General features: G+C 42.5%; 1 pseudogene; it reads left to right on the top strand.

Moving 5' to 3' along the window:
- The first annotated feature begins 13,420 nt into the window (after positions 1 to 13,420).
- LOC115290855 lies at positions 13,421 to 13,527 on the top strand (annotated as a pseudogene).
- The last annotated feature ends 2,038 nt before the right edge of the window (positions 13,528 to 15,565 follow it).

The following is a 15,565-nucleotide window of genomic DNA, read 5'->3' as shown; positions in this document are numbered from 1 at the left end:
ATAAAAAGAAAAGAGAAAGAAGAAAGGACAAAAAAATATATATATAAAAGGGGATCGGAGACAACAAAGGACAGTAGACCGCTTAAAAGTGTATGACCAGTTTAGGGGAGAGGTAAGGATGAGATACAGGAGAATATATCTGGGTTGCAAGAAGGTGAAAAAGTAAGGGAGAGAGGAGAAAGGAATCTAAGGAGTAAAATTTAAAGGAATTGAGTAAAGAAAAAGGAAAAAAAAGGTAATAATGACAAAGAAATAAGTACGAAACTAGTGAAGAAAAAAAATTTTTATATATTAAAAAAACAAACAACCAAAAAAAAACAAAAACAAGAAAACAAAAACGAAAAAAAAAAAAAGCAAGCAGCAGCTCCCCCTGGTGGATGGGCTTGGTTTGATGTGGTATGTCTTGGAGTCTGCTCTCAGAGGCTCCGCCCCTGCCTGAGGCAAAATGAGCAGCAGGAGGTGAAGTGCACACCTTCACAGACTCAATTGCGGAGTCCCCACCCCCAGTCAGGATGGGGGTTGCAATGGGGGAAAGGAAAAAAACAAAACCGAGTCTCTCTTAGTTTCTGATAGCTTTGCTCAAGACGCTGTGCGCTGCTGGAAATGAGCTGGGAGCTCCTACAGCCTAAGTGTGCGCCCGGGCCTCCACTCGCCACCGACTCTTTGTTGGGGGTCCCATCGGTGTGCGCCCTATATTTTCCCTGTGGGGACCCGGGATTCGCGCAGTCCGTGCAGGAGGCGAGGTGTGCCGTGGAAATGCAGTCCGTGGTCCCGTTCCCCAAACCAAGTTCGAATTGCTCGCGCCTGGAGCAGTCGCAGGTCCGGCCGCTTCCCGCAGCAGAGCGTGCCTCTCCAGAGCAGCCGCTTCTCACAGCCACAGGCGCCTCTGATTCTCCGCCGAGATGGCTTAGGGCTGGAGGCTATTCCTTCTCTTGCGCCACCCCAGTTCGGGATTCCGGCTACCCAGCAGTTATCTATGGAGTGGGTTTCTGTCTCCAAGCGCAGCCAAGCGTTCTATACCTCTTGCCCAGAGACAGTTCTATGAGCATGTTCCGACTCTGTCTCTTCCCTTTGTCTCTCGGGCACCGCGCGCTTGCGCCAAGTTGGGCTGGGGATCTTACCTCCCTTGCCCGTCCTCGGATCTCCCCCGTTTGCCCCCACTCACTCAGATATCCTTGAGGTTCTATTCCTTCTGGAGTTCGTATTTTCTCCTTCTGCTCTCGCAGATGAACGTAATATCCTTCTCAGTTCGAAAAATGGTGCGGACGGAGTTTACAGAGCTCCCTTCCTCTCCGCCATCTTGGCTCCACCTTCTCAATTCTATCTTTTGATGTTAGTTAAGTAAAACTCACTCTATTTGTTTTAGCTGGTGATATGACTTGGCCCACAACCCTTCTAGAGATGAATTTGACAGCATGTAACAAAGCTTCTAAAATATTCATACACTTTGAGTAGCAGTTCCATTAATAATTTTTAAGGAAATAATGATAGGTTTATAAGTATTCTTTATGAACAGGATGTTCACTCCAGCACCAATTACTATGATAACAAATAAGAAACAATAATAGAAGACTACTTAAACAATTATAAACTCCTAATTTTTTATGTTTATTTATTTATATTTGAGGGACAGAGAACACACGTAGGGGAGGGGCAGAGAGAAAAGGAGAGCAAGAATCCCAAGTAGTCTTCACGCTGTGAGTATGGAGCCCCAACGACTTGTGGCTCTATCTCACAAATCATGAGGTTGTGACCTGAGCCGAAAATAAGAGTCAGATGCTTAGCCAACTGAGCCAGCCAGGTGTCCCATTAACTCCTAATTTTCAGTGCCCTTGAGCTATGTAAAATTATGTAGATAATTATTTAAATACTTGGAAAATGTTTACAGAACATTTGTCTCAGTATGTTTGGACTTTTATAATAAAATACTATAGATCAGGTGGTTTTTCAATGAGAGAAATGTATTTCTCACAGTTCTAGAGGCTAAAAGTCTGAGTTCAGATTACTAGTATGACAGGACAAGATAGAATTCAGAAAACAGATTAGGGCCTGAGTCCCTGGGTGGAGAAAATCATCTATTTCAGAACAATGCTGGGAGTGTCTGACCACAGCAAAAGCCCTCAGGCCCAGGGTTCCTCTTAAGAATGTAACAGAAGGCACCTACTCTCCGTCGTTTCCCTCAGGAATTTAACAAAAGACCTAAGTATGGCCATGGACCACCCTTCATACAATGGAAACAAGCCAATCAGGAATGGGCAACCCAGCACCCAGAGCTATCAAGCCAATAAGGGTAGAACCTGAGAAGGAACCAGGGGGAAGGGAAAAGGGAGGGCTGACCAGAACCCTGCAAAACAAGGACTCTTGCCTATGGTCCTCAGGCATTCACTTTCAAATGTCTCTTCTCTGTAAAGAGAGCTTTCCTCCTATCTTTCTTTCTAATCTTATATTCTAATAAACTTTGCCTGCTGCTCACTTTGTGTCCACTTCTTCATTCTTTGAAGCTGCAACAAATCCTAGGTATCATGGTAAAGAGTCATGCAACACAAGCGTGGTCTGATGAGGATCCTCCTCCAAGGCTCAGGCTGATTGTATTATAACATGATCCGAAGGAGCTAGGAACCTCTGATCCCATTCATGAGGACTCCACTCTCAGACCTACATGTAAGCATAAAGAGTGAGCCTATGCCTTACCAGCACTACTTGCCCTAGCACACTTCATGCAGAACTTAAATGCAAAAGGATTTTAAGGGAAAAAAGGGAATGTAAAAGCTAACAGTCAATACCAGGCCAGGAAATAACTTAACTCTTACCAGAGATCGTAAATCAGCCTTAAAACTCCCAGCCCAGTTTCAAAGTCAAGAAAGGCTCTACATTCCTTTCCCCAGATAAGGAGCCCAAGACCCTATCCAGTTTATTTTTTATTTTATTTTATTTTATTTAAAAAATTAATTTTATTTATTTATTTTGTAAGAGACAGAAACAGCAGGAGTTGGAGAGGGCAGGCTCCCCATTTATAGCTGGAGGTTGCAGCCCCTTTTGGAGGAGTGCTGCTGTAAGAACACGAGTCTGAACCTAGCAGACGCCATGACAGGCTTTAAGTTTCCCCTCTAAACTAGGTCTAAAGGTCAGTCTCTCCAGAACTATTAGGCGGTTACACATTGCCTAAGGCAAGAGGGACCACCCTTGTAATACCCTTAACATTCCTAAGGGCAGGCCTAGATCAGTTATTGCTTAAGGCTAGTTACACCCTATGTGAGGGTCCTGGGTCTACTCTGTGATTGGTTAACACTCTAAATGTTGTAATTGGATAAACCTGCTATCAATAATATTGTGTAATAATAATTGGATCACTGTACCTATGTCACCATTTCCTGTAACTTCCCCTTCCCAAACTCATCAAAGCCCTACCCCACCTTTGTTCGGGGCTCCCTCGCTCTCAGCATGGATCCACCACACCTGTAAAGTCTGTGAGCCCGAGTTTAGGCCCCGGTGAGCCTAAACCCGTAATAAAGCCCTTTGCTTTTGCATGCATGCTTCGGTCTCTCTGGCGGTCTCTGGTTTTTGGGGGCGATATTAAAATCTGGGCATAACACCGCCTTATCTTTACCTTTCCAAGTGGCCCATGAGACACAGCTCCAATAGGGGCAGCAAGCCCAGCAGTTACTGTAACATTGGATGGGAGCGAAGCCTGTTCATACATATACTTGTCATTGAGCCTGTAATCTTGTTCCCATGGTGGACCTCCACAATTTTGAACCAACAAAGGGTTTTTGTTAATGGCTGCACACAAGTCAAAAAGTACTGATAATGGCCGGTGGGGATTGGTAACCTGGATTTGGCTGATTAATTCCATCCCTTCTGGGTGTGTTGGCTCTCCAACTATTCCTCAGTTGGGGAGTGTTGTGGGTCAAAACAAGTGTATGGACTCTCCTGTTGGCAGATAGAATAGATGGTCTTATTGCAGGTCCCCAGGACTTTTCCCTGTAATAGGAAATGGGGATGGCATAGTAAGGTCCAAGTGACTCCCTGGCTTGATGTGGTTATGTGAATACATGGGTCACATGATGAGAAATCTAGGTCTATAGAAGGGGTCCAGATTAGAAGCAAAGGATACCAATGAAGAAGCATCCTATCCGCAAAGGGAAGGTGAGTGCTAACAGAAACCTCTCACTACACTTCCAGCCTTCCGGGGCGGCCTCGGCCATTCTATGTAATAGAATTCACAGTAATAGAAAAAAAACAACGAGTGACAATGCATCACAGTAAGGAAACAGATATAGGAAATAAGGACAACCTATTTGTCCCACCAGACAGTCGATTCCTTAAGCTTTTGCCGTGTGTAGACTTATCAGCTTCTTGAGTCACTAAAGCAGGGCTGCAGTCTCCTAGAGCCTCTGGAGTTGCAGATTGCTTCTTCCATGTGGTCAGCTTCCAAGGTGTTGATGGTTCAGGAATGGACTCCCAGTTTCAAGGTGCCAGCTCCACTCTGCTGTGGTGAATCCAGGGACCCAGCTCGGCCACCTTTACTGCAGTAGGGGTGGACAACATGACAGTAAACAGGCCCCTCCAGAGGGGTTTTAGGAGTTGGACATTCCATTCCTTCACCCACACAGCATCTCCTGGTTTAAAGGGGTGAGCGTCTGTGGTCAGACTCACAGGTAATCACTCCCTAACCCAGTAAGGTGGTTAGGGTAGAGCTAAGGGCCCGCATCTGTTTTTTTAGGGTTAGATTGCCTATCTCATTTAGATCCCCCAGTATGCCGTTGATGATGGGGAGAGGGTGCTCATAAAGGATTTCATAAGGGGAACCCCATTGCTTAGTAGGGCTACACTTGATTCTTAACAAGGAGATTGACAACACCTGGTCCCAGTGTAGGTGGGTTTCCTGACCTAGTTTACTTAACAGCAGCTTCAGGGTTAAGTTCCCTTGTTCCACCACCCTGGAGCTCTGGGGTCAGTATGCCTTGTGTAACTTCCAGGTGATCTTTAACCCCTTCCCCACCAGCTGTACCACCTCGGCCCTGAATACTGGCCTATTATCTGATCTCATCGTGATAGGGATCCCAAATTAAGGAACGATTTTGTTTTAGAAGTCAGGTCACTCAAGGGGTGCCTGGGTGGTTCAATCAGTTAAGTGTCAGACTTTGCTCAGGTCATAATCTCATGGTTTGTGAGTTCAAGCCTTACATTGGGTTCTGTGCTGACATCTCAGAGCCTGGAGCCTGCTTTGGATTCTGTGTTTCCTTCTCTCTGTCCCTCCCCAACTCAGGCTCTCTCTCTCAAAAATAAATAAATAAATAGATAAATAAATAAACAAACAAACATTACAACAACAACAACAACAGAAAAGAAAGAAGCTAGTTACTTCATGTGCCTTTTCTGTGTAAGTAGGGAAGGCTTCCACCCAAACTGAGAAAGTGCACACAAAGAACAACAGATATTTACAGCCTTGGACCCCAGCAAAACTCAGTGAAGTCCACCATCATATTTTCAAATAGGGCTCTCCCCACACTCTGCACCCCAGGGGCAGCCTTGGGTCTTTGATGTGTGTTATTCTGGGCACACGTTTCACATTGCTCACATACTGCTCAGGCTATGCTGGAGAGTCAAGGGATTAGAAATGTGGCCTCAACATAGTCTCCAGAGCTGTTTGGCCAATAGGGGTTTCCTCATGGAACTGCTGGACAAACGCTGGAGCCAGGGCCTCAGGAATTACCACGTGGTTGTCTAAAGTTTCCACCATCCACCTGGGAGGTAACTTCCATTCCATCTTAAATCAGGTACTCTCACATTGTTAGTAATTAGGGTCCCAGTCTGCTGGTGGACTTGGGAAGAGTGCAGTGTTTAAATCCACTGATTCCACTGTTGCTTTGAAAGCTGAAAACTTTGCTTCTCAATCTGCCTTACAGTTTCTGGGTGTAGCCGTGGTGTTTCCCCTTTGATGTCCCTGACAATGCATGACTGCCACTCTTTTAGAGGCCCACACACCATCTTCGAGTTCAAGGATTTCCTTACCATACTTCATGTCTTTTCCTCCCGAGTTTATTTATTAGACCCTTCTCTGTGTATAAATCCCCATGTACTTGGAGGGTGGTAAAGGCATACTGAGAGCCTGTGTATATATTAACACGTATCCTGGCCACCAGTTGGAGGGCTCGGGTTAGCGCGATGAGCTCTGCCTTTTGTGCTGAAGTACCCTTTGACAGGGGTTTGGCCTCAATAAAAGAAATCAGGGTCACCACAGAGTAAGCTGTAAAGGTGTACTCTTTTTTTTATAAAGGTGCTACCATCGGTGAAATACTCAGCATTGGGGTCCTTGAAGGCCTGGTCCCTCAAGCCTGGTCGGCTGGAGAACACATCTTCCATGACTTCAATGCAGTCATGATCTGGTTGACTGGCCTGACAGGCAGTACGGTTGCAGGGTTTAGGGCCCACACTACTTCTAGGTGAATGCACAGGTTCTCACATAGAATTCCCTGATATCTGACCATCCTGGCTAGTATTGGTTAGCCAGTATTGTCCCTTGTATTCTATTAATGTCAATACTGAATGTGGCACTCGGACTATCAACTCTTGTCCCATAGTTAACCTGTCAGCCTCAGACACTAAGAGAGCCATGGCTGCAGGTGCCCTTAGGCAAGGTGGCTAGACTTGGGCAACAGAGTCAAGCTGCTTGGAGAGATATCACACTAGGTGATGTCATGACCCCAATATCCCATTAGGAGTCCCACAGCAATGCCAGTGTGCTCATGGACATACAAAAAGAAAGACTTGGTCATATCTGGGAGCCCCAAACGAGGCACATTAGTGAGGGCTCACTTTATTTCCTAAAAGTCCTTTTGCTGTACTGATTCCCATATCAGGGGTTCCCTCTCTCCCCTCTTTGTGGCCTCATAGAAGGGTTTTTCCAGGGCTGAAAAGTTAGGTATCTAGATTCTACAGAAGTCTGAGGCCTAGAGAAATTTGGCATTGGGTTGACAGGACTAGGATCCAACAAACAGCCTGCTTCCTCTCTGGGCTGAGTGGTGCTGCCCCTGGGACAGGTGGAAACCAAGATATTTGACTTTCTCTTGACAGATTTGGGACTTTTGCCTTGAGCCCTTGTAGCCAGTTTCCCACAGGAGGGTAAGGAGCTGCTGAGTCTCTTCCATGCAATCCTCCTGGGACCTCCTGGCCAGCAGCAAGTCATCTACATACTGAAGTAGGACACAGTCATATTGATCCACTGGGAAGGCTTTTAAGGCTAATACAGTGCTGAGAATGGTTGGGGAGTATTTGAACCCCTGAGGCCATCTGGTTCAAGTCAGCTGGCCCTTGTCACTATTTTCAGGATTCTCCCACTGGAAGGAGAAGATTTATTGATGCTAGGGGGCCAGGTGGATGCAGAAGAAGGCATCTTTGACATCCAAACAGGTGAAGAAGGCAGCTTTGGCAGGTATGGGCCACAGAAGTATTTAGAGGTTGAAGACCACTGGGTGTATGGTGATGGTGGCCTGGTTTACTGCTCACAAGTCCTGAGCTAGCCAATAGTTGCCTGTGTTGGGCTTTAGGACAGGGAAGGAGAGCATGTTCCAAGGCGACTGGCATGGCCAGAGAATCCCATACTTTAAAAGCCTCTCCCAGTGTTTCTGGATCCTGATAGTATGCCTTGCAGGGGATGAAGTATTGTCTCTGGCGGGTGAGCTCTGCCCTGGCCATAGTTCTCCAGTTACTGGAGATAAGGTCCAGGCTAGTCCTGGTGGATTGTTCTCAGCCCACACCCCCGGCACTCTGAAGGGCAGCTCAGGTTCCTGTTGTGGCTCCTGCATGAGACTGTAGAGGTGCCACTCTTCTGCTTGAAGAATTGTGAGAGTCATAATCTTTGTTTCCAGCTTCCATAGGGTCAGAGCAGCTTGTCCGTGGGTATTGAAAGTTATCTTGGCCTGGGGCGCCTGGGTGGCTCAGTCGGTTGGGCATCTGACTTTAACTCAGGTCATAATCTCACAGTTCGTGGGTTTAAGCCCTGTGTTGGGCTCTATGCTGACAGCTCAGAGCCTGCAGCCTGCTTCAGATTCTGTGTCTCCCTCTCTCTCTGATCCTCCCCCACTCACATTCTGTCTCTCTCTGTCTTAAAAATAAACATTAAATAAATAAATAAATGCCAGACAGAGAGAGAGAGAGAGAGAGAGAAAGAGAGTGATTATCTGGACCTGCAGCTTTTTAAATAGACCACAACCTGTTAAAACCACAAGGCAGTCAGGGAGGTACAGGAATTCATGGATGACATAATGGCTGCCTAAACTGTATTACTGAGGCAGCAGGAAGGGATGACATGTCCAATTTCCTGTGGCCCCCACTTGGTGGCTTGTCTCCAAAGGCACCCACAGGTTGGGTCACCACTGAGTATTCCACCCCAGTATCTACCATGAAGCCAATGGGTCAGCCCCCCACATTCATTTGGTCCATAGGCTCTTGGGGGCCTAAAAAAAATATAGGACCTGGTCTGTCTTAGTCCTTCTCATAGTCCTCCTAGCAGCTAGCCCCGCAAAATTATCTTGGAAGGCCCCATGAGGCCATGATGCTGGTTGGTACTGGCCCTGAACCACATGGGCTCTTTATTTCTGTTTGGGGCCCTGCTGAGAATTACCCAGCAACAGGGGGTACGCATTTTTCCAGTGGCTTTTCTGACAACAGTGACCACACTGGTTCTGTCCTAACTTTGGTCCTGAGCAAGATGATCCTCCCCACCATTCCTATTTTTGGCCCCATCCCCATTCCTACGGGACACCTTTCCAGGAGTGTTCCAACCACTCCACCAAGACAGCAGTTAACATGCCTGCCTTTTTCTGCATCTAGTGGCACTCTTCTTTCTGTGCTGCCTGGTCACAGTTGACAAACACCTGCATTGCTACTTCCAGCAACTGACTGGCATCAATGTCAGTGAAACCCTCTAGCGTTTGCAGCTTACACAGGATGTTCCCTTCAGCCTGACCTACAAAAGCCACATTGACTATACACTGATGACTGGGTGCTTCTGGATCAAAAGGGGTATAGAGAGGAAATGCTGCACATACTCTCTTCATCAAGCTGGCTTGGGCTCTCCTTGGGTCCCTGCCACTTAGAAGAGCTTCATGATAGTGTTCAGTCCTTGTGAGCCCTCCATCTACACTTGGGTCATCTGGGTCCCATTTGGGGTCCTCCCCAGGGGAGTGAGCCCAAGCATAAACCTGGGTGTCTAGCATCCCAGCCGGGGCATTTTCCTCTAACCATTTTAGGGCCACCTGGGTAATTTGGCGATGCTCCTCTGTGTTCAAGAGGGTCAGGAGCACTTTGTGGCAGTCTCTCCAGGTAAATTTATGGATTTGAATTATGGACTGCATTAGTTCAGTCATACCTTGGGGCTTCTCCATTTAGGAGAGAGTATGTGCTTCCAGTGTAGGATGTCCATAGTGGTAAAGGGTTGTTACACAAAAACACGCTGGCCTCTTCAGATTTGGAATTCCCGATCATAACAGACTGGTCCCCTAGTTTCCTTCAGTGGCATCTTTGGGGCTCCCTGGTGTTGCTGTAGGGAGAGACTGTCCACTGGCCTGAGCTTCTAGTTTCCTTCTGGGAGGGGTTAGGATGGGCGATCTGGGCGAACCGGTCACATCCAGAGAGGCTGGTGGTGCTAGAGGTGGTGAGGCTTCAGGACCAGGGGCAGGCTCTGGTGGGGTTTCAGAAGCTGGGGCAGCTGGAGGCCCAGGTGACAGTGAGGGGTACAGTGGGGCATATGGCAGTGGGGGTCCCCTCAGGCTGTCTCAACGGTATGTGTTTTTCACTTTCTGGCTGGCACTTGGAAGAAGCCAAGACTTGAGCCATCATAACTTACAGTTCTCTTCCATACAGACTTTTAGCCAAGGAAGCTGGGCTAGGACCAGGTCTTGCCAAGGGTCAATGTAAGGAGATTGGTCAGGGTGGCCTGGATCCCCACAATGACCTTGATCACTCAACCAACTACTTCCTTATCAAGTGAGCCCTTTCTTGGAGGGCCAGCCACCCCTAACAATGGCCAATCAATTTCAGAGAATGTCTGGAGCATTTGGGGAGTTCATTTCACACTACAGTCTCTTGAATAACCCTTTTGAAATTCCTCAACATACACTCTAGAGGAGTCAGTTTACTCTGCTTTCCACCCATTTCCTCCCACTAACAGACAACTTCTGTGCACAAAAGAGGAAAAAGGGGAAGGGAGGGACTAATCTGGAGAGACTTACACTCGCTTCATCTGTTTCTGGCCACTCTCCTTTCAGAGATATTTTTATATTATTAGTATAATTAGCTAGCTAGTGGAATTTTATACTAAAAAATATCAACCCTTCTCACATTTTATGAATAAGCAAATTCCAGATAATTAAAAACCCTAAATTTTAAACTTGAAACATCTAAAAATACCAAATAAAATATTTATACACTACTGAGGTAGAGAAGACATTCCTTATCAAACTAGATCTAGAAAGAAATATACTAATGTTATTTGGCTTTTTTGTGTGTTACACATTCATGATTTGAAACTTTTAACATGAATAATGTTAAAGGTAATAGGCATCAGATTTGTAATAAATACAGTATTTGTAACATCTATAAAAGGTATGTGTAATGTATAAAATATTTCCTTGAACTAATATAATAATTATTATTCTAAAATTACAATAAACATGGACAAAAGATCTGAGCAGTCATTTCACTGAAGAAATAAAAACAGTCCAAACAATTATGATAATATATTTAACTTTAAAACTATCAATGAGGGGCACCTGGGTGGCTCAGTCGGTTAAGCGTCCGGCTTCGGCTCAGGTCATGATCTCATGGTTTGTGGGTTCGAGCCCTGCGTCGGGCTCTGTTCTGACTGCTAGCTCACAGCCTGGAGCCTGCTTCAAATTCTGTATCTCCCTCTCTCTCTGACCCTCCCCTGCTCACACTGTCTCTCTCTCTCTCTCTCTCTCAAAAATAAAAATAAAAAGCATTAATAAAAAATTAAAAAAAACTATCAATGAAAAGGTAAATTAACCACCACAGTAAAATATTAGAATTGTTCACTATATGGAAATGTTTAGCAAAGGACACACTGTAAGAATGCTGGTAGATGTGTAATTTATTATAGATTTCCAAAAGGTAATTTATTAATTTCTCTTCATATTTAAATTGACATATTTTGATTTATACTTCTACCTTTAATATTATGTTATGCAAAATAGCATATAATCAAAGGTATATGTATGTATATGTTATAATTGTATACTTAGTTGTAAATATTGTTTATACTCTTGAGTGTTTGGCAAGGAGCCAAATATTCACCACTATGTAAATAGTTAAATAAATAATGAAACATGTTAATATGAAGAATTATATATATGCATTGTTAAATTGGAAAACCACCACAATATTTTATTAACTATAAAAACAAGTCACAAAACAAGTTTGTAGTATGATTTCTTATTTATATATGGGTTCCTAAAGACACAAGAGAATTAGAAAATACATCCATAGCTGTACTGTCCTTTGTGATAGGAGTGTTTACGATATATATATATATATATATATATATATATATACAGTAACCTTGGATTGCAAGTAACTTGTTCTGCGAGTGTTCCACAAGACGAGTAACATTTCTAATAAATTTAAATTTTTTTCTAATGTTTTTTATTTATTTTTGAGAGAGAGAGAGAGAGAGAGAGAGAGAGAGACAGACAGAGTGAGCAGCAGGGGAGGGTCAGAGAGAGAGGAAGATACAGAATCCGAAGCAGGCTACAGGCTCTGAGCTAGCTGTCAGCACAGAGGCTGACGCAGGGCTTGAACCCACGAACTGCGAGATCATGACCTGAGCCGAAGCCAGTCACTCAACCGACTGAGCCACCCAGGCGCCCTTAAATTTTAAATTGATAAAGGAATAATGATAAATGAACCACACATATATATATGTGTATATATATATATATATATATATATATACACATATATATATTAGAAAACTATACTAGAAACTACATACATATATTAAAAAACTATACTATATATTAAAATTATACTATATATATGAGCTGAAGCAAGATTTCAAATATTCTTGTGGTACTTTTTAATTAAAATTGTAAAGGCCTTTTTTGTAATTTAAAAAGTATTTGTTTCATCTCCTGGATTGTTGATATTGGCATATTTCAGAAACCTCCATCATAAAGGAGAATATAAAGATATTTTTCAACCAAATTCTCAATTTCAGCGTTATATTTTTTTGTTCATATGAATCTGCTTTTGTTTTAATTTCCCAAATCTTTAAATCTGATTTTGAATTGTCAGTAGATGTTTCCAGGAAGAACTTTAAAATAGGTTCAAATATGCTATTTAAACACTGCCAAAGAGGAATACAGAAATAAACTATCATTTTACTACGTTGCTCTGATCTACCAAGTAATTGCAGGAAGTGGGTATCAAGTTAATCAAATTGAACTTTCTGGTTCTGATCAGTCATGCCCTGTCCATACACATTCCTCATATATTTTTTTAAATCAGGACTGTGGCAAATCAGAAAAGGAGGACAGTGCTCCATCAGTGAAGAACGTCATGTTCTCTCCCACTCTCAACAACAAAATGGTAGTTTAGTAAAAGGCAGGCTGGAAGGATCACTGAAGAGAGAGGAAAGGTAGAGAGCTTCCAGAGGAAAAAATCATTTGTGTCCCAATCACATTGTGTCCTAGAGCAAAATTACGCCTTTACTTGTTTTTGGCGGATAATCAACATTATCCACTAACTTGTGTTGCTATCAGTGCAGCAGGTGAGCAGATGGAAAGCGGGAACGATTTGATAGATGTAGAGTTCAGGAAGAAGAGGCAGCTGCTCTGAGCCATACTCACACCAGGTGAGGACTTGCGGGGAGATAACAATGACTGCACGGGGTTTCCTATCTTGACAAAAGCTGTTATTTGGCATGAAGATGCAATTTCAATATGCTGGTTGATGACTCTACAATGGAGACTCATACTTATTATAGAGGCAGGCTTTATCCAATAGATTTTCTAGGGGCCTTCATATAGACTTCTCAATAGACACAGGTGTTCAGAAAATTTTTACCTCTTATGTTTGCATGAGAAATCTTCAGTTATCTTATTTGGAATCCGTGTGACAATGTGAGGATGTGGAGGGTTTTAAAAAATGTCTTTTAGCCAATAAAATTTTAGTTGCCCTGAATTTTCTATTTGTGGTGCTGCGTTTCAAAATATGAGATTCAAGGTAAGTTTTACCATTGTTTTCCTGTGATCAAGTCTCAATTATTACTGCTCTTCAGCATTACTTTTATTATATACTGTAAACAACTTTAGAAAGGCTATATTTAAAAATAATATTGTGTGGAGTATTTAAAAAGGTAAAGGTATATGAAAAAAATATATACAAAAGCTTTTTTCATATCGCTTCTTGGCCTTTTGCCTAAGATCAAGTGTAGTATCTGTTCTTATCAGTTTAACAAAAGCTTTTTTCATAGATGAAGCTTTCCAAGTCAGAGTCTTACATTATAGGCTTAGAATCTCAAAGGACTACCCAAACATACCCAAAAATAAAAGTAAGGAATTTGTGAATAAACATAAAAATTTTAAATGTTTAAGAAAAATGAAAATAAATATACCATATATGAAATGATATGACAGTATTCTAATTTTTATAATTTAAAATATTATATTTTTTAAAAGTTTATTTATTTATTTTGAGAGACACAGAGAGATTGTGAACAGGGAAAGGGCAGAGAGAGAGAATCACAATCAGGTTCTGTGTCACCAGCACAGTGCCCAACATGGGGCTCAAACTTACGAAACTGTGAGATCATGACCCGAGCTGAAATCAGGAGTCATATGCTTAACTGACTGAATCACTCAGGTGTCTATAAAATATTATATTTTTATATAAAAAATTAAACTGATTCAATCTTCCATCTCACACACTCCAATCAAATCATTTTCAGATCACTAAACTTTCAGCTTCCAAATTCCACAGATCTACTACTCAGTCTTCTTCCTAACTTCTTACTCAAGGAATTGAGAGACTGCATCCCTCCTCTCCGAAGAATTAACCAAAGAACGTGGATTTCACAGGTGGAGAGAATGTGAAAACATGGAGAAACAAGGGGCATTTAGATAGCTCAGCTGGTTAAACTTTTGACTTCAGTTCAGGTCCTGATCTTATGGTTTGTGGTTTTGAGCCCCACTTTAGACTCTATGCTGACAGCTCAGAGCCTGGAGCCTAATTAGAATTGTCTCTCTCTCTCTCTCTCTGTCTCTCTCTCTCTCTGTGTCTCTCTCTCTTTGTCTGTCTGTCTGTCTGTCTCTCTCTCTCTCTCTCCCTCTCTCTCCTTCCCCCTGCGCTCCATCTCTCTCTCAAAAACAAACATTATAAACATTTTTTTAAAATGTGTAGAAACAATATGCAAGGTGATTAGTTTCTTTTGTTGATTTGCTTCCCTGGGTTCCTCTCACAACTTTGGCCTGAGGGCCTTCTCTTGGAGCTGTGTGGCGTGACATGGCAGAGCAATGGTGTGGATCGCTAAATTTCTCAAAGAATCTGATCTTCTTTGCTAAAGGTACCAGGAAATATATGCCTTAAGGACCAAAGAGTATGGGGAAAATTTCAGGAAAGAGAGATCTGAAGAAGGAGATAATTCTGGTTTTGTATATGTTCTCCCCAAAAAAACTTATTAGACTCACCTCTGAGCTATGTATGTGAGGGACAGACCCTAAGAGTCATAGAAAACGCCTTCAGAACTGAAGTAAGATTTAAACCATGATCCAAGTCATTGGCAAATTCCTGAGTGGAGAAGGTGTTGAACAGAACCAAAACAGCTCAGCAATGCCTTGACAGCAACCACTTCTCACAGAAAGCAAGACAGAATTTGCAATCTAAAGGTAAATTGATTGATTATCTGCTAAAACTGGTGAAGAAACAGAAACAAAACAAAATCAACCATTTTTACAAGATTGCAATAGGACCCAGATTCCAAGTAATCAGATATTTGAAATGTGAGGATACAATTAGAAATATCTTGACATACAAAAAAACAAGAAAATGTGACCAATTCTGAGCAAAAAACAATCAACAGATATCAATCTTCAGATGACTCAAAATCTGGAATTAGCTCAAAAATATTTAAAGCAGCTATTACTACTATACTACATGAATTAAAGTTAAATACAAATGAAATTAATGAGATATAGTCTCAGCAGAAATATAAAATCTATAAGGAAAAAGTACAAAGAGGTTTTCAGGACATTAAAAATAGAATTACCATATCATTCAGCAATCCCACTTCTAGGTATATATCCAGAAGGATTGCCATCAGGACCTCAAAGAAATATTGCTCCATGGTCATTATAGCATTATTCACAATTGCCAAGATTGGAAACAAATCAAATGTCCATCAACAAATGAATGGATAAAGAAAATATGGTATATACATATGATGGAATATTAGCCGTTTAAAAATATATATATATATATTCTATGATATGCAACAACACATATACCTGGAAGGCATATGTTAAGTGAAATAAGCCAGTCACAGAAG

Source organism: Suricata suricatta, chromosome 4, assembly GCF_006229205.1.
Source record: "Suricata suricatta isolate VVHF042 chromosome 4, meerkat_22Aug2017_6uvM2_HiC, whole genome shotgun sequence".
NCBI classification, from domain to species: Eukaryota; Metazoa; Chordata; class Mammalia; order Carnivora; family Herpestidae; genus Suricata; species Suricata suricatta.
The sequence above is the reverse complement of the archived record's forward strand: the minus strand, read 5'-3'. Positions and strand labels throughout refer to the sequence as shown.